The 18,413-nt window shown below is 41.7% G+C and overlaps 1 long non-coding RNA gene across 2 annotated transcripts in view; it reads left to right on the forward strand.

Moving 5' to 3' along the window:
* LOC310673088 overlaps positions 1-16,862 on the forward strand; it is a 38,828-nt gene extending 21,966 nt beyond the window's left edge. Inside the window, exons 4-5 of one of the 2 annotated variants that reach the window (XR_014508830.1) lie at positions 12,391-12,451; positions 15,309-16,862. This is a non-coding gene — a long non-coding RNA (uncharacterized lncRNA). Of the gene's footprint in view, positions 1-6,915; positions 7,250-12,390; positions 12,452-15,308 lie in introns of those variants that run through there. The other variant, XR_014508831.1, reaches the window with a different exon arrangement.
* Positions 16,863-18,413: the final 1,551 nt, after the last annotated feature.

Here is an 18,413-nt window from a genome sequence, read left to right on the forward strand (position 1 = left end):
TGTGTGTAGCTAGACAGCATTTTAAAAAGTAGAGACATCACCTTGCCAACAAAGGTCCGTATACTAAAAGCTATGGTTTTCCCAGTAGTGATGTATGGAAGTGAGAGCTGGACCATAAAGAGGGCTGATCGCCGAAGAATTGACGCTTTTGAATTATGGTGCTGGAGGAAACTCTTGAGAGTCCCATGGACTGCAAGAAGATCAAATGCATCCATTCTCAGGGAGATCAGCCCTGAGTGCTCACTGGAAGGACAGATCGTGAAGCTGAGGCTCCAATACTTTGGCCACCTCATGAGAAGACTCCCTGGAAAAGACCCTGATGTTGGGAAAGATGGAGGGCACAAGGAGAAGGGGACGACAGAGGACGAAATGGTTAGACAGTGTTCTCGAAGCTACAAACATGAATCTGACCAAACTGCGGGTGGCAGTGGAAGACAGGAGTGCCTGGCGTGCTCTGGTCCATGGGGTCACGAAGAGTCGGACACGACTGAACGACTAAACAACAACAACAGAGTGTGTGTAGATACTGGCCTACTGTACATAAGTAAAACTTGCACTTGTTGCTTTGCCCACTTTTGCCAATGGATCCTCAGCCTGAAAAACGTTCCCTACCCCTGGGTTGGAGTACAGGTAACTCACAACTTACGCAGATTTAACTTGTACTCATTCAGATTTACATGCTTGGTAAATAAATAAAAAATACAAAGGGAGTGGTCCTCCAGGAAAAAAAATACTAGGACTGGAGAGACCTGGATTTAAATTCCCGTTCAGTCACAAAGATCACTGGGTGATCTTGGACAGGCCAAACTACCTCTTGGCCTAACCTGCCCCACAGGGTTGTTGTGAGGATAAAATAGAGGATGGAAGAGCCATGTACATTGTCTTTGTTTGTTTGTTTAATTTGCATCAAATGGAAACTTCAACTCTTTGGAGGAAAGACGGCGTATACAACTAGTAAGTAAGAAACCCAATAAATAATATTAAAAGCAACTTCCAATGTATCTTACCCACTTTAAAAGGTGTTTGGGATCCTTTCAAGGAGTAACCTGCTCAGCTTCAAAGCTATTTTTCTTGCTCTAAGCAACCTATTCTCTTTTTTTGCAGTCTTGTGCTAGTATTTAACCACACAGTGTCTGAATTCATTGTCAGTGCCATGCTTTATATGTGCTTACCTAGAGAAGGCCATCTAGTGGTTAAATATGGGAAGCAAACATCACTCTTTTGTGCTGTATAAACATGCATATCTTGTAACCTGAACTGCTCGGTATGTTATTTTCTGCAGATAAATAGTTTCCAATTTTATAAGACACATCTTTAGTAAATTACATACTTCCTGTTCTTCCCGATGCACAAAATGAGCAAATTAAAATTGTGAACATTTTGTACACACCAACCAAAGTTAACCAAGATCTGCCTTGTTGCATCAGACCATGGTTTATGTAGTCAAGCATTCTGATTTCAGCAAGGCATGAAAGTGATCAATATCCCCTGTTGTTTGACACTGCTCCCTGGTGTTCAGAGCTATGCCTCTGTACATGGGGGTTTCATTCGGCTGCCATGACCAAAGTGCTCTAGTGTGACTTGTTCCCTGCCCGGGATTCTAGCACCTTGGTTCCATCTCCCCTCCCTGTTTTCTGCTGTCCTCCTCAACAGCCAGGCAGTGTACCATGGCAACTGAGCACACTCAGTGCTCCTCAGCTTATTCCTCCCCTCTTTGGGGTTCTTTGCTAAATGTTTTTTTGTACTTCCCCAAACTTTGGTGCTCTTCCAAGCTTGCGGATACCTTACTCATGTGTGTGGTGCATCGTGCCATTTTGGCTACATTATTACAGGCTCTGACAGCCTGAACATCGGAAATGGAGAGAATTACAGACCTATCTTAGATGACTCTGTTTAATCCTTTTTAAATGCCATCTGCTGGTTGCCACCGCCACATCTTTGCAGCAATATATTCCATGAGTTAAGAATGTGCTGTCTGAGGAAAGTGCTCTTTTCCCCTAAATCCAGAACCAGCTGCCAATCAATTTAATTGGACAGCCCCAATTCTAGTATCATGGGAAAGAGATTTCTATCCATCCACTTTCTATCACATCGCCCAGCATGGAAAAGCCTCAGATGCTTTCCACAGAAGAAGGTGCTCCAACTCCTAATCCCACATCCTATCACAGCTACTTTTATTACTTTATTGAGAGGACATGATGGTTTTGTAAAACCTATCTGTGAAATTGATGAAAGAAATTGATGTGGCACCAAGGCATCCAGCCACTACAAACAAATGTAATGGCAGATCACACATACACAGGGATATGGAGCTCTGTGCTAACTATAGAGAAAAATAACTTAGGTGCCTTTAAAATCTTAACTTCTTAATGATCTCATAAAAATGGTGTTTGTTATTTTTAGCCCCTCCCCTTCCTTCCTTCCTTCCTTCCTTCCTTCCTTCCTTCCTTCCTTCCTTCTTTCTATCCTTCTTTCTTTTAAAAAAAAAGCTTTTTCATTGTGCCTTTCTTTAAGGAGAAAACAAGGTGCCTCCGGGTTCTGTCCTGGGCCTGTTGTTGTTCAACATCTTTATAAATGACTTGGATGAATGAATTGAGGGGATCCTCAACAAATTTGCAGATGACACCAAACTGGGAGGGGTAGCTAATGCCACAGAAAACGGAATCAGAATTCCAAATGACCTTAACAGATTGGAGAACTAGGCGTAAGCTAACAAAATGAATTTCAATAGGGACAAATGTAAGGTTCTGGACTTAGACAGAAAGAACCAGATGCACAAATATAGAATGGGGGACACCTGGCTTACTAGCAGTACATGTGAAAAGGATCTAGGGGTCTTAGAAGAGCACAAACTTAACATGTCAACAAGTGTGATGCAGCAGCAAAAAAAAAAAGCTAATGCTATTGTAGGCTGCATCAATATAAGCATAGAGTCCCAGTCAATGGAAGTCATAGTACCACTCTATTCTGCCTTAGTCTGACCACACTTGGAATACTGTGTCCAATTCAGGGCACCACAATTTAAGAAGGATGTTGACAAGCTGGAATGTGTGCAGAGGAGGGCAACCAAGATGATCAAGGGTCTGGAAACTAAGCCTTATGAGGAGCACTTGAAGGAGCTGGGTATGTTTAGCCTGGAAAATAGGAGACTGAGAGGAGATATGATAGCCATCTTCAAATATCTTAAGGGCTGTCACATGGAGGAGGGAGCATGCTTGTTTTCTCCTGCTCTGGAGGGTGGGATTAGAACCAATGGCTTCAAGTTGCAGGAAAGGAGATTCTGACTAAACATTCAGAAAAAACTTTCTGACAGTAAGAGCTGTTCAGCTGTGGAACAGACTCCCATGAGAGGTGGTGGAGTCTCCTTCCTTGGAGGTTTTTAAACAGAGGTGGGATGGCCACCTGTCATGGATGCTTTAGCTGAGATTCCTGCATTGCAGGGGGTTGGACTAGATGACACGTGGGGACCCTTCCAACTCCAGCATTTGCTGTCCACTGCCATGTCTTCTCATTCAATAAGTCTTGAGGAAAATTCCACGAAATGTTACAAAATTGACTCTGCCCAGTGTAGTTCACATGTACCAAAGGCTGCTCTGTATCAAGCCTCATGATGTCATGAGTCCCACAGTTCTGGCGGGATTGGGATTGGGATTGGATAGGCAGGTTCTGATGCAGGAGGAGGAAAAAGAGGAGGAAGAAATTTAGGGGAAACCATATGGTGGGTACCTGGTTTGGAGAAAGGGCAATCTCCCCTTTCTACCCAAACTTCAGAATGGTGAGCAGGGATGCCAGCTCCCCCACCCCCACCTGTTCCTGAGGAGCAGAGAGCCTAGAGTGCTGTGAGAAGCAAAGTGGGGTGGCAGAACTGGATGTGGCAGTGACTGAACAGCCTGAACAGGAAGATGAAGCCTTGCCACTTAGAATGAGGCACTGCCTTCACTGCAAACCCACCCACCCAACCAGAATTTTGCAATCCTCACATTCCTGCAAAGTGAGCAAGTCTCACGAGCTGAGATTTGCTCTCATGAGCATGCCATGCCTTACCTTGAAAAGCTTGGTGGCCAGGGCATGGAAACTTATGGAGGCATCTCCATTGCTTCTTCCCACTTGTGAACTTCTTGTCCTGCTTTGGGTCTGCTTTTGAGCCTGTACTGTTATTTGCCTGAATAAATATCTCTTTCTATTTACAAGTAAGAGGCTCTGCTTACATGATTTGGGGTAGCAGAAAGGCCACCTATAGCTTCTTGAAGCTGTGTAAAGTCACTGCATGTCTTAAAGCTGTTCTGTAGTATGCCCATATGTGTGATTTTACTTACTGCGTTTATTTTAGAATTTATATTCTACTTTATAATGCTGAAAGATCCTCAGAACAGTGGCAAGTTAAAGACAGTTGACTAAAGTATCCAATCATTAACATGAAAAATAATAAAATGTCAGAGCTTTAACAAAGTCAGATGTTAAAAGCCACAGAAAATCATGCGCTCAGTGCCTAATGTGGCAGGCATCAGTAGTATCATACATAACCACATAATCCAACCTAACCACTTGGGCACAAGTTGCAGATGTTAGGAGAAGTTGCTCGGTAGCAAAGAATAGCAATATGTAGGTTACTCCAAGTAAAATATAAACAGGACCTCAGTTTTGTGCACATTACCACTTGAACGCTGTCTTTTTGCAGGTATTTTCGTAATACAAATCTGTTTATGAAATCTGGTCTCCTACATAATTTCCCCATGACCTATGACTATGTACCAAACAAGCCAAATTTGTAATGGTAATAAAATATATTCAGTTAGAACTTACCTGAAGTGTCCACTGCAAAGATAACTATATTCTGTGATGAGGTTTTTGTTTTATTTTTGCTATCCATCCTCCCAGTATAAATCTGAATATTTATATTACGTTTCTCAAGTTATGACTTGCTGTGCATATGAGTGACTATCACAAAAACAATACCTTCATATCACCATCCACCAGCCCAAACATTACACGTTTCTGTGCTAGCAGTAAGAACTGAAAATCATGACGACATTCCACATTATGAATATGCATATGTGAAATAATCCCTGAAATAATCCCAAAAATGCTTACCAGGAAGTAAGCTCCATTAAAGTCAGTGGGATCTACTTTTGGGTTAAAGATGAGATTGCCTTGCAAATGCAACTGTACAATGCCCATTATAAGTATCTGTCTACCAACATTACATAAATAGAGTGACATCAGTGTTGCATGAATGAACTTTCCCTGGTGTACATGCTGCCTAAAACTGATGAACTTCCAACCCTTTTGTTACTGGTAATGACTTTGTCCCTGGTACATAAAATCTGAAATAAACTTTACTGCACATATAAAGAAAGGAATAATTTTAAAAGGCAGCACTGTCAAACTTCGCAGGAAAGTAAGATATATGCATAAAACGTTTAGATGAAAAGAAAGAATAAAACGTTTAGATGGGAGGGAACCTAGTTATTGGGGATAGGGGCAGAATGGTTGGCCTTCCAGATTGAAAGGCAGATGTCAAATGCTTGAACAAACATTAGAGAATCCTTCAGGAAACCTGTTGCATTAAACAGAACCACTGGAGAAAACCATCAAACTAAATGGCATTGATTTCTCTCCCTACCCACTGCCTCTCTCTCTTAGAAAATATACAATGGCCTACAGAAAGACATTTAGAATTTAAAGCAACAAGTCCAACACAGCACATCTGTTTTCACTGCAAATACAATAATACATACAATGTATTTGCACCACTGCAACTAAAAGCAAAAGCAAGCCAGACCCACCACATAGCACTTAATTTTCCGAAAGTCAGAGACACAGGTGTGCATTAGACTGCAACTCCCTGAGAAGGCTGTGTGGTGAGGCTGGCGATGCTCCACGCCTTCTGTGCCTTGCAGATTTCCCTAAGGCCACAACTTCTGTGACACCAAAGAGCCTTGCGCTACCCGTGCCTCGGTCACTGCATTTCTTTGGTAAGAGCCCCAGCTGGAATTGAGACTCTCTTAAATGCAACAAGTAAGAAAACCAGATCTGTCTCAATGAATTGTGTTCTTTATGAGTAGAAAAGAGCAAGCTCACATCCTAATTCCTTTGTTCTTATTATATTCTTGGTGAAATAAAGCAAAAGGTGGCAGGAAACTTTACAAGTATTCAAATTTGTTGCTTATCAACAGCCACTTTGTCAACATAAACAAAATGCCCCCAACTTCATGAAGTTCCTCACAAGAAAACAAGGAAGGGAAGGGAAAGAAAGGCAACTACGGTATATTAATGTGAATAACTGCAGTTTTGTCTATTTAGCTGGCAATCATTTATCTACTTACCTGGAAGTACTCTATGCCCCATTGAACACAGTAGGATTTATTTCAGAGCAAACATCTGTACAATTGTACAACGGTACACATAGATTTGGTCTTCATTGTGGGAGATTGTGGAGATGAAAAAAGACCTTCATGGGAAAGTTAGGGTTTAACATAACAAGTGTTCCGTGGTTGTGTAGCTCATAAACCTAAAAACCACAACTGAACTCACCGACATTCTCTGTGCTTGACGTTGGCCAACATATTTTATGCAAGATGGAGACCACCTAAAAGGTTGCAATCTGAGCTAATGGAGGATTGAATTTAGGTCTCGCTCATCTCCAAAAGACAAACATTATGACCTGGCTTCATAGCTATCCTCTAGATGTTATTTGAATTTATTCTTGCATGGATAAACTGCTGGCTGGAGCAAGAATAGAAACTCATCTGTTTCTCTTTAGCCATTGTTTTTAAAATGCCCTAACATACAAAGGAAAGATGCTATTGTGGTTCCTATCCTTATTTGTCCTTCACTGGATGTAATTAATACTGCTGGTGTGTGCGTGTCTGTATCTGTTAATGAAAGTGTGGCTTCTTTTTCACATCTCCACAGAACATTTCGGTCCTAAAAGCAAGCTGTCACTTGACATAGGGTTAACATAAAACTCATGTCAAGCATCTGATGTGGCATCTGGGAAGAAAGCCAGCATTTAAGAATCACTAGTTTGCTTCCACCATGAGTGACTAGAAGAGCTGAACAAATAGGTTTGTAATCCTTATGTACTGAAAGAATATCTTGTGGGTGAAGTAATTCCATTTTGTTAGAAGCAGGGGCTCCTTTCTAATTACATATCTGGTACTGAAATCAGTAGAGTTTAGCTGGCAAATGCAGTTCATAATGCAAAGTTCCTGGAAATTTTGAAGACACTGAAAATTGGTTTCTGTGTTTCTCTGGAAATAGCGAATCTTAAAATAAAATAAAAATACATGTGCTAATTGCTGTAGGACTATTTACTGCTGCCAGGATTGGTAAAACAATGCATTCTACAGCCTTTTCCCATATTACTGGAGTCTTGCACAAAGGGGAAACCTTCCCCAGCCTAAAGCCCTTCAGATGGTTTGGACGACATCTCCCATCAACTTCACCCAGCCTAGGCAAATTGGACACCAAGATGGGCAAAGCTGTTTTGAGCACTCACCCATCAAACAGACAGTTGGTGTCAGATTGGCTCTCCAAATGTCATTGGTTTATCATCTCCATCATCCCTGACCAATAGCCATGCTGTCTGGAACTGTTGGAAATTGTAGTACAGCAAAATCTGGGTTACTGTTGGGTTGGAGATATGGAAGGCAGAATGTATTTGGAAAAAGAGGGCAAGCACAGAATATTTGATGACTATTACATTAGCCAGATGTCTCACTCTATTCCCATGAGAGTATAGGGGCCAGAGTTAGCATGAGGTGTAACAATAGAAAATAATCTGATAAATTGTGTCCCTACAGTCAGTTTAGTGGACTACATCATATCAATGACCATTTTACATCTGTTTCATGGAAGTCTTTCTGGAGAACTTCCAACTTTCTGTTTTGTCTCCACTCCCTCACTATTGCATCAAAATTCATAGGTCCTTTAATTAGGTTCTGCGCTATGAACCATTTCCTGTGTCAAACAAATTGGCTATTGATGAGTATGTAACCTTATTAGGAGAGTAGCATAAAACAGCATGGAACACAGTTCCACACAGGGAAGTTAGCTATTCATTGCACAGTAACATTAAGAGAGCAAAAATAATTGCAGCTGTATTTAAGGGGGAGAATGCTGTAGGGCATTCTTGCAGTGCTCTTTAAGGGGAGAGGCCATAGCTCAGTGGCTTGCCTGCAAAGGCTCCTATAGCACCTCCAGGGGCAGGGTGGGAAGATGAATTTCCCATTTTGTGGGAATTTCCCATTTTCACTTTCCCATTTTGTGCCTTCTCCCCCTCTCTCGACTCCCACACCAACTGCTCTGCTTCCCCTCTCCTCACCACTGCTTCTTCTCATGCTGCTTTCCTGCGTAAATAGACCAGTTTGTGGGGTGTTGGGTTTTTTTTTTGGAAAATTGGGTTTTAGTCATATAAGTGTGGAATACAATTCAGCCGTAATGTTCAACTATATGTTTTATTTTCACTTCTGTAGTGTTTCTTTCTGCAAAATATTTGGCTGCATTCTGTGATTGATTTTTGCCAGTTTGAGGAAAACAATCATACATTTGTGAATACAGATCTATAGAAAGCAGCAGTGGTGAACATATTTATGGAAAAGTTGCTATGGAAAAATAAACAAAAATCACAAGGAAGTAGAAATCAACAGATATTAGGAAGCCAAAAGTATGTTGGGAAACTGAACATATTTTGAAGATCTCTTCCCGTGCATTTGAAGGATAGAATGTGAACTGATAGAAAAGATAAATGTAGTTAGAGAAGAATGAAATGTAGCACTGCAACACAGCCTTTGCCAACCTGGTGTCTTCCAGATTTTTTGACTACAACTCCCATCAGCCCCTGCTGGCATGACTGTAATATATAGGACTGATGGGAATTATGGCCCAAAACATCTAGAGGGCACCAAGTTGGTGAAGATTGCTGTAAAATAACCACTTAATTGCCTTCCTCTTGCACTTTATCACCATTGAAAGAAACTGAATGGAGATGTACCCATTACTCTATCTGGAAACTGACTAGCTTGTAGAGAAGGCTCGAGTAGAATATACATTCCAGATCCCACCATTGATAGGGGACAAACCTTACTATGTTAATGTCAGAGGCTTAGTGCTGTCCAGCTGGCCATAGATAAGACTCCGGGCTCCCAGCCAGTTCCAAACAATTGATTTATTTGACAAAGTTCAAACGTACATCTCCAGCGTTTCCATTAGCCTCCTTCCCCTTGTGCGCAGGTGCTCCCTCTAATCTTACTTCCTCCTTTTCCGCACCCAGCATGCAAGTCTGCGAAAACTCCTCCCCTTACTTCCTCTGTGTACAGCATGACTTGTCCCAGGCTCATCCTCCTCCGCCTCTACGTCAGACTGACTGTCAGACGACAAGCTGCTGATAATCTCTTTAGGCTCTCCATAACTGCTGGTTTCTGTCCTTTCATCTTTTCCCGTTTGCCTCTCCCTGACAGTTAAGACAAACTAAGACCGCATTAATGTGGTCATGTTCAGGTCCAAGATCTTGTGATGTCAGAGTTTGTTGGTTCAATCTAGTTACGGTACATAAGAAATGCTCCCAAGGAGCCAGCGCCATAATATTAACCAGATTATTTAGCAGTCTTGTAGTCTTTAAGTGTGCTTAAAGCAGAATTTTATAACCATCCATTTTTGCATGTCTAAAGCATGACATTAGATGAAAGGAACAAAAAACAAACACCCCCAAAACAGATGGCCATATCACAAAAGAATGATACAGCTACATTAAGATAGCTATTGAGATCTGGCTAGCATCCTGTGTAAAAACAAGGGCACAATACTTTGGGTAAAATATGCAGAATCTGAACAATGAGAAGAGGTTGTTGCTATATATTCAGAGAAAGGGTACATTTTTAAGCTTGAAACTCAGAAGATCATATTGAGGACATAATTTCTATGTTTTAATAAGAAAGTGAGGAGTCAGAACAGCAGATGATTGGAAGAGTGGGCCATGAATGTGTGGTAATTACAGTGTGTTACTGCAATCTCAGAACTGATGTAAGTATGCAATACAGAGGCATTTGAATACAAGTCACGATGCATCCTCAAGGAGCCCAGAGTGACAGTGCTCAAGATAACTTGAAAGGTATGTTGGTTTGAGTCCCAGGGTTTGGGGGGGGGGCTCCTAGATCAATTGCTGTTTACTAGAGAAATCCAGCTGACTCAGAGTGCCCATTGCCAACTTTAGTTGGTGCATCACCTATGGCAATTCCTGGACAGGAGTTACATTGGTAACTCATGATTAGACTACCGTAATGCGTTGTAAGTGGGGCCTCTCTTGCACCTGATTAAGAAGTGGCAGCTGGTACAAAATGCAGCTGCCAGGTGAGACACCCAGCTTTATACATTTCACATCAATGTTGGAAGATCTGCACTGGCTGGCTATTAGCTGCTGAGCCACATTCAAGGTTTCATTGTTGACATTTATTGCCCTAAGCAACTTTGGACCAAGATGCCTAGCAGAGTGTCTGTCCTGGTACAGACCTAGCTGATCTTTGAGATTTTCTAAGGAGACAGCCGGCAGGTTGTCACCAGTGAAAAGTGAAATTCCCCCCTCAAGTGGTTTGCAGAGACAGTAATGACCTTTAAACACCTTTTAAAAACTTATGTTTACCCACTCATTCCCGAACACTTTTATTTTTGTTTTGTACACTACTCAGTTTTATCTGCGATATACAGTTGTTGTTTTTTAATCTAATTTTTTTAGGAAGTTGTATTGAGTGTTTGTGGGGATTTTAGTTTACGTAAACCACTCAGGGTTGTTGTTTTTTATATTACAGGGTATACATTTAAAATAAATATACAGATTGGGCAAAGGGAATGTATCCAAAACTGAATTAAATTAAAATATCATTACATAAAGGACCTCCTTCACAGGGAGATAGATTGTGTCTGTGTGTGTAGCTGCATTGATTCTCTTAACCTCTGAGCTGCTTGCTGTAATACAGACTATGGTACCTTTCTGGTTTGGGTGGCTTATTTGGAGATTGACAGAGATTTTGCTATCCACTCCCAGAAAGGTCTCAGTGGTTATTGCTATACTACTACTAGTAGTAGTAGTAATTTATTTGTACCCCACCCATCTGACTGGGTGGCTTCCAGCATATATAAAAACATAGTAAACCTTACAGAGCTTCCTTTTCTGGCCTGCCTTCAGATCGTTTCCTAAATGTTATATAATTACTCATCTCCTTAGCATCTGATGGGAGGGCATTCCACAGCATGGGCACCATTACCAGGAAGGTCCTCTGCCTGGCTCCCTGTGGCTTCACTTTACAGTGTGGGAACCGCCAGAAGGCCCTTGGTGTCTGGGCTGAATGATGGGGATGGAGACGCTCCTTCAGGAATACAGGGCCGAGGCCATTTAGGGCAACTGTGGCTCTATCCCATGGGATTTGTCCTGAATAGAGCATGCAACACCTGTGCTGAAAGGTCTACAGTTAACATTCTTGGCACAATTTGAAGTGCTTAAGGTCAATCTACCTTGAACTAGGCCTCTTCCTGAATGAACTTGCCCATACATTGAGTTCAGCAGTTGGGCCCCTGTCTGAGTGCCAGTATTGTCTGATTTTGGATGGCTGGAACGAAGAGTAAGAACATAAGAGGAGCCCTTCTTGATCTGGCCAAAGGCCCATCTAGTCCAACATCCTGTTCTCAAGGTGGCCAATCAGATTCCTAGGGGACGCCCACAAGCGGGACATGCATGAGCTTATCAGCACTTTCCCCACTTATGTTCCCCTGCAACTGGTATTCACTGTCTCCAATACTGGAGCTGGCACACAGCCATTATGACTAGTAGCCACATTGTTAATGGCAGCACCTGCATTGTAGAATGCCCTCTCAAGAGGCTTGTCAGGCTGCAGCTCTGTATTTATTAGAAGTCTGGCAGTCATGAATTTTATCTCAGACTTACCTAACCATTTTTTTAACGAATCACTGCTTATTTACTTGTTATTCAGGTTGCTTATTGTTAAGCAATTTTATTGTACCAATCTGTTTCGAACCATTAAAAAAGAAAACTCCCTGAAACAGCATTAAAGAATGTGGCAGGATGTAAAATCAAATCTGATGAAGACAGATGTCTCTGTTGACTACCACCAGTGAGTATCACATCTTGAGGAACTCTGCATGAAGCTCAAGGGTATATAGCCCCATAAATAGAAATTAACAATGGCTATATTCCTCTGTTCGGCTCTGCACACTGGAATTCTATTGATATTAATGGGCATCAAGTATAATTCAGTGCAGGACTGAAAGCCAAAGAAAATATTTTCTCAAACCATGGGACCTCGCACAAACAAAGTTGCAAACATCACCACTTGGGGCTCAGAAGTGATTTAAATGGGATCTCTATTTGTTTTGCAGGCATAAAAGCAAACATATCCCGTGTGCCCGAGAGACAAATGTGGTTCTACTAAAACCCAAGGTAAGTTTCCCTTGCCTCAAGTCAGGTCTGTATTTCATTTGAAGTACTTAATGTTCAGGTCCTTGAAATGCTGGATGGTAGAGCTAAATGAGCTTGCTTTGTTTGAGCTAACTTCTCCTTACATATACATTTCTAAAAATGTATTAAGGTTTTTCCTGCAAATGAAACAAAGCAAACCACTTCTACCAGATGGTAATGACATTGGCTACTTCATAGGGTTACTTCCATTAACAGATGGACTAACTTCCATGCCTTCCAGGTTATACAGCCTAAGTTTCTTTCTCATCTACTTTAAATGCCCACCATACTACAGGTCTGAGGACTGTGACTCACTCATGCTTCCTGTACTTCTGTATTTGTACATGAAGTTCATGTCAAAAGTCATCATGAAAGGAGAGGCCACATTTCAAATGTTAATATAGTCCTTGGAGCTTCACAGATTCTAGCTAATACACAGCAGAGAAGGGTGACTTTTTCCTCTTACATTCATTCTCATCTCTGTCACAATGCAGGTGGGGTGGAATTTTTTCCATATTAATCTAGGAAAGCTAATCCCATCTGTGGTAAAAGAGAAAGCGGTGGGGGAAAGAAAGCTATCCCTGAGGGTTAAAACATACACAATCAGACATGACAAGCAGTGCAAGCAACATGAGGTCCAATAGAGGTTATCAGGGGGAAAAGGAAAGGTACTTATTAGAAGTTGAATTGCCATACATAATTGTGTGAAGGGTTCAACTGGTATCTTGACAGCCAATCTTGAAAAAGCAAGAGTCTTTTGAAAAGGAGTATGTCAAGGGAAAAGTATGAGAAGTGTGTGTCCAAAATATATCCAGTCAATCTTCTTGTTAAGACAGTGAACAAAAGGAAAGCAACACACACACACACACACACACACACACACACACAAAAACCCAAGGTAATAATGTATGATGTTTCTGCCAGCGCCTAAGACTGGCCTGTCACGCACCAGGGTTAAGTGGTTTTTTTCCAGGCAGCATCATGCATGTGGATGCAGAGAAAGTAACTGGTGTCTTTAATGGTGCAACAAGACTTTTCAAGTGCTGGTCCTATCAGGGAGAGGAGGGGATGATCGGAAGTGCCATAGCTCAGAGGTAGAGCATCTGTTTTGCATGCTGAAGATCCTAGGTTCAATCCCTGCTACCACTAGGTGGGACTGGGAATGTCCTCTGTCTGAAAACCTGGATAGTCATTGCCAGTCAGTCATACTGATCTAGATGGAATCAATGGTCTGACTCAGTATAAGGCAGGTTTTGATGTTCCTATTTGGCTTCTACTTCAGACAGCAAAATTTCATGGGCCAGCACTGCCAATGATTAAGATCCCAAACAGTTCTCTGTCCTCCCCAGTAGGCATACACAAATGGTACTCACCCTTGCTTTGGCACCAGAATGGCTCTTATCCCAGGCCCTCTAAACAGGAAGCTGTTCATTTTAGGTCAGCTCCTCACTTTCATTTTTTGGACTCAGTTACAGATACCCAAGTAGAAACTACAATAGTAGTAGTATTTCAGAAATTCCTTGGTACAGAAATAATATGAGAGATATAAAGGGAGAAGAGGAGGAATGAATAATAAATTGTCAATTGTCAAACTATGACACAGGAACAGAAAAGAATTAAATATGAAAAAGAAGTAAGAAAAGAAAGATGGATCTAAAAGAAAGAAAGAGAAAGTTAGATGAAGAGGATTTCATTCCTAAGGAGAATATTCCTTGGGCCAGTTGGCAATGGAGCATTCCTGTTTTCCTGGCAAGCACCCGAATGCTTTCCTGTTCCAAGTTGACATATGTTCCACCAACACAGAGATGAGGTTTTAAATGCAAATGTGTCATCTGGAATGACCTGAGGGTATTAGTAGTTGTATTTAAGGATGCATGCCCAAATTCATGGGAGAGATAATTGCATTTTAAAAAATTATTTCTTAAATTTGGATCCTGCCTTTCCACCAAATGTTGTTCAGACATATACACTAGCCCTGCATCTATTTCTGTATATCAAGCAGTGACCTTTAACATCAGCTCAAGAAACCTCATGTTGAATGGTCAGAAATAATTTAGATTCATTGGTCAGTCTGTCTCATTTGGTCATTAGTTATTGTATTATTTATTTATTGCACTTACATCTAAGTGGTCTTACAGTTCAGTATTGTTCTTTCATTCATCTTGTTTAAAAGAAGAAGAAGAAGAGTTTGGATTTGATATCCCGCCTTTCACTCCCTTTAAGGAGTCTCAAAGCGGCTAACATTCTCCTTTCCCTTCCTTCCCCACAACAAACACTCTGTGAGGTGAGTGGGGCTGAGAGACTGCAAAGAAGTGTGACTGGCCCAAGGTCACCCAGCAGCTGCATGTGGAGGAGCAGAGACGCGAACCCAGTTCCCCAGATTACGAGTCTACCGCTCTTAACCACTACACCACACTGGCTCTGCAGCCACCACCTCTGCAACTCTACATGACATACACAACTGATGCCCATGATTTAATTTGCCCAAGGCAGCTTCTGGCAACCTGGTACACTTCAAATGTTTTGGACTACGACTCCCAACTGCCCCAGGCAGCACAGCTGCGGTGTAAAGGATCACCAGGACTTTATGTCAACACTTGCTTCTCAAACATATGTAGCAATCATGAAGAAGTATGCTGCTTGATGGATAAATAATGTTTTGCTTGCCCACTGAATAATCACAACCAGCTGCTGCATTGAGGACCACAGATAAAAGGTGCCAGGCCAGAGGGCATAAGGTGCAGGCAGGTTTTGGTCTTGGCAATTCTTCTTTCAGAAATGAAGCGCCACTTGTGTTTATCACATCCTGATGCTGAAACTTCACATTATTAACTTACAGGTACTTCACTGCTCCCAACTATGTAAATATCCAGAGTGTGCAGGTAAAGCAAATCTAACCTGAAGACCAGATGAACCCAGGTACATTATCTTTATCCTTAAGTACACAAGTGGAAGCTGACTTAGCTTACATTTAAACAGGAAGATGTGATTAGTCTTTAATATTTTAAGTGTTTGTTTAACTTTAGTTTCCCAGTTCATTACCTCAGCTTTAAAGCTACTGAAATGCAATTAACTGAACAGGCTAAGAAGGGGTGGGAAGAACTAATTGCTGGCCAAGATATGGGCTTGAAGACATAAGTGATTGAGCAATTCAACAGAACCTGTTGGGTGTGATTTAATTACATGAGAATTTTTTTTGGGTGTTGCACTTAGAGAAATTAAATAAGAATGACTTTAAGGTGGGTTTAAAAGGCAGCCATATTTAGATGCAAGCAAAAAATACATTTCCTGGCACAGGTCCTTGGCCATCCACAAAACATGTTGTTCAATGCAACTCACGGCCGTCTCACATTAAGGAGATGAGATACGGCTTACTGCCTGTGTGGGACAATAAAATTGCTCTTTTTGAAAGACCATTAGTGGGCAACCACCCTAAACTATTTTTAAAAGCATTTAACTGATTCTCTAATGCTCCTTATTATGGCTGAGGGCATGACCCACTTGGAATAACATCCAAGGCTATTCTCTCTTCAGTTCTAAAGCCAGACTTTCCTGGGAGGGGAAGGGAATAGAGAGGGTCCAAAGGAAGCCCAGTGTTTCAGAGATCATGTATTGTAAGTTAACTGATATGGACCACTTGCTGGGGGCTCTGCCCCATCCACGCTCCCTTTTGTTTTCAGGTATGTGTCATGTTCACTCAAAAGATTATATGGCCAGAAGACGACTATAGGTTCCCCATCTCTGGTTTAGATTGGAAGCTCCTTGGGGAAATATTCATTGACAAAGTAGAAGGGGAGGAAATGACTGGATGTTGTGGCACACTGTATGCACAGCACTCCACAAAAATTCAGAAATAAAACAGAGAACGACAGAGAATTCCTAATGCTCTGGTTCTCATTTTGTTTTGCTGGGTGCATAAATGTTTTTACCTTGGATGCACCTGGCAGTATCATTTAAAAAAACAAAACCACTTCTCTTTTTACAAGGAACTGTGCCAATCACTCACGTTGTGCTTCCTAATACCCCATTTGGAAGTCTCCCATACCCCTATCAAGCATTTAATAGCTAGATTGCATTTCTTGAAACATCAGTAGTGTATAAATGTGTCTATTCATATAAAGTTATAGCCACATATTTTGGGATTAGAAGTCTCCCTAACTTGATTCACCACCAGGCAAAGAGACAGAAAGAAGTTACAGTCTGGGAGAAGCTGGGAAGCACATTGCTTGCCCTGAGTAGGTGACTAGCTACTGTATTAGAAAAGTTAAGTCTGGTTAAAAAGAGAAAGCATTTCTACCACCAGAGGGTAGTACAAGAGTGAGGAAAAAAGAAGAAAAATGTGATTTCGTTGGAAGTTCTGGAACTTGAGAATTTTGAATAAAAGACTAACTTGCTGGGTGGCTTTCCCCTGTGTTGCTGTCTATAAATGTGTGGCTCTGGAAAACTTAGTGGTCTATGAAAAAATATCCACCAAAGCAGGGGGAACATGTACTAAAGACTTTTGCGCATCTTTCATAGAAGTCAGGTGGGACATTTAAATCTTATACAGCTTTCCTTATATGTCTACTCAGAAGTAAAGCCCATGGAGTTTGATGAGAGTGTGCATAGGACTGCAGCTTTTGCTCCAAGAAGAGTGATTCTGGAGGTTTCAATGGAATGAGAAATGGTAAATCATAGGTCACCATAAGATTCTTGAAGGAGGAATCTGTCCACTTGTATTCTGCAAAACCTCATGCATACTAATGGTGTTGTAATGTAGTAGCTATGTAAAGAAACAATAGAAAGAATGACAAAAGAGTAAGCTAAAATTACTGGGGGATATCCAAGGTTAGTCATAGTAGACCCACTAAAAGCAATAGACTTAAGTAATGGAGTCTACTCAGAGTATGACTTAGTTTGTTTTTAACCACTGTCCTAGAACCAAGTAATGCCCAGAGAGATAAGGATGAAAATATAACTTTTAAAAAGTTATGTAATTCCTTCTGTCCAGTGAAACAAACCATGCTAATAAATGTGTTCTCTGTGAAATCAGATACGCTCTCCATAATATGGCAAACACACAAATGTGCAATTGTCACTTTCTAGTGCCTAGAGGAATGCTTCTAATTTCCTTTGTATTTAATTTATTACCTGTGGCCAACCACAGAGCTCGATCCAACTGCCTAGGTTTCTGCTTCCAGTTTCTGTGACCCACTGAGTTTGGATCACCAAGTGGGCAGAGTAAACACAGCAGAGCTTGCCTTTTGAAATCCAACTGCTTTGTCACAGAAATGTATTCTTTACTGCTTTGGTTCTCAGTGAAAGGCGCCTAAGACTATGGTTCCTCCAAACAAAGATTCAGGAATATAAGACCTTCACAGGTATTTAAAGGAAATGAAGACAACCTAAAACTGTGTGGTTGCAGTGGTGGGGAGAGTGGAGATCTTATTTCTATAGTAGTAGCCAAAACATTTCAGGTGGCATGTTGTTTCAAGGTAGTGGTTGCTCCTTGGATCTCCCAGGACCAGGTCACCCACTTTTCAGAAAACTGGGAACAAGGATGAAGAGAACAGGGAATCAGATTGCTTAGTAATGAACTGTGCTTAATTTATAAGTGTCAGAGGTCAGTCCTGACTGGGGTTGCCTTTTCAATCTTGCTCCGCATGAGGGCTGCCTATGATGACTTAAGCAACAAAGACATTTTGATTTATTCATACTCAGTGGCGTAGCGTGGGTTGTCAGCACCCGGGGCAAGGCAAGTAATTTGCGCCCCCTAACCCGGGGCAAGGCAAGTAATTTGTGCCCCCCCCCCCGCTGCACTGTCCCTCCCCCAGATAGTCCCTCGCTCTCTCTCCGCACCGCACGCCTGGCACCCTCCCCTCCACAGTGGGCGGCGACCCGGCGGCTCGGCTCGGATTCGCACAGCCAGCACTGCAGTGAGAGTGAGTGAACCAGGTAGGGGCAG

This window comes from Podarcis tiliguerta (assembly GCF_965153285.1).
Source record: "Podarcis tiliguerta genome assembly, chromosome: 2".
NCBI lineage: Eukaryota > Metazoa > Chordata > Lepidosauria > Squamata > Lacertidae > Podarcis > Podarcis tiliguerta.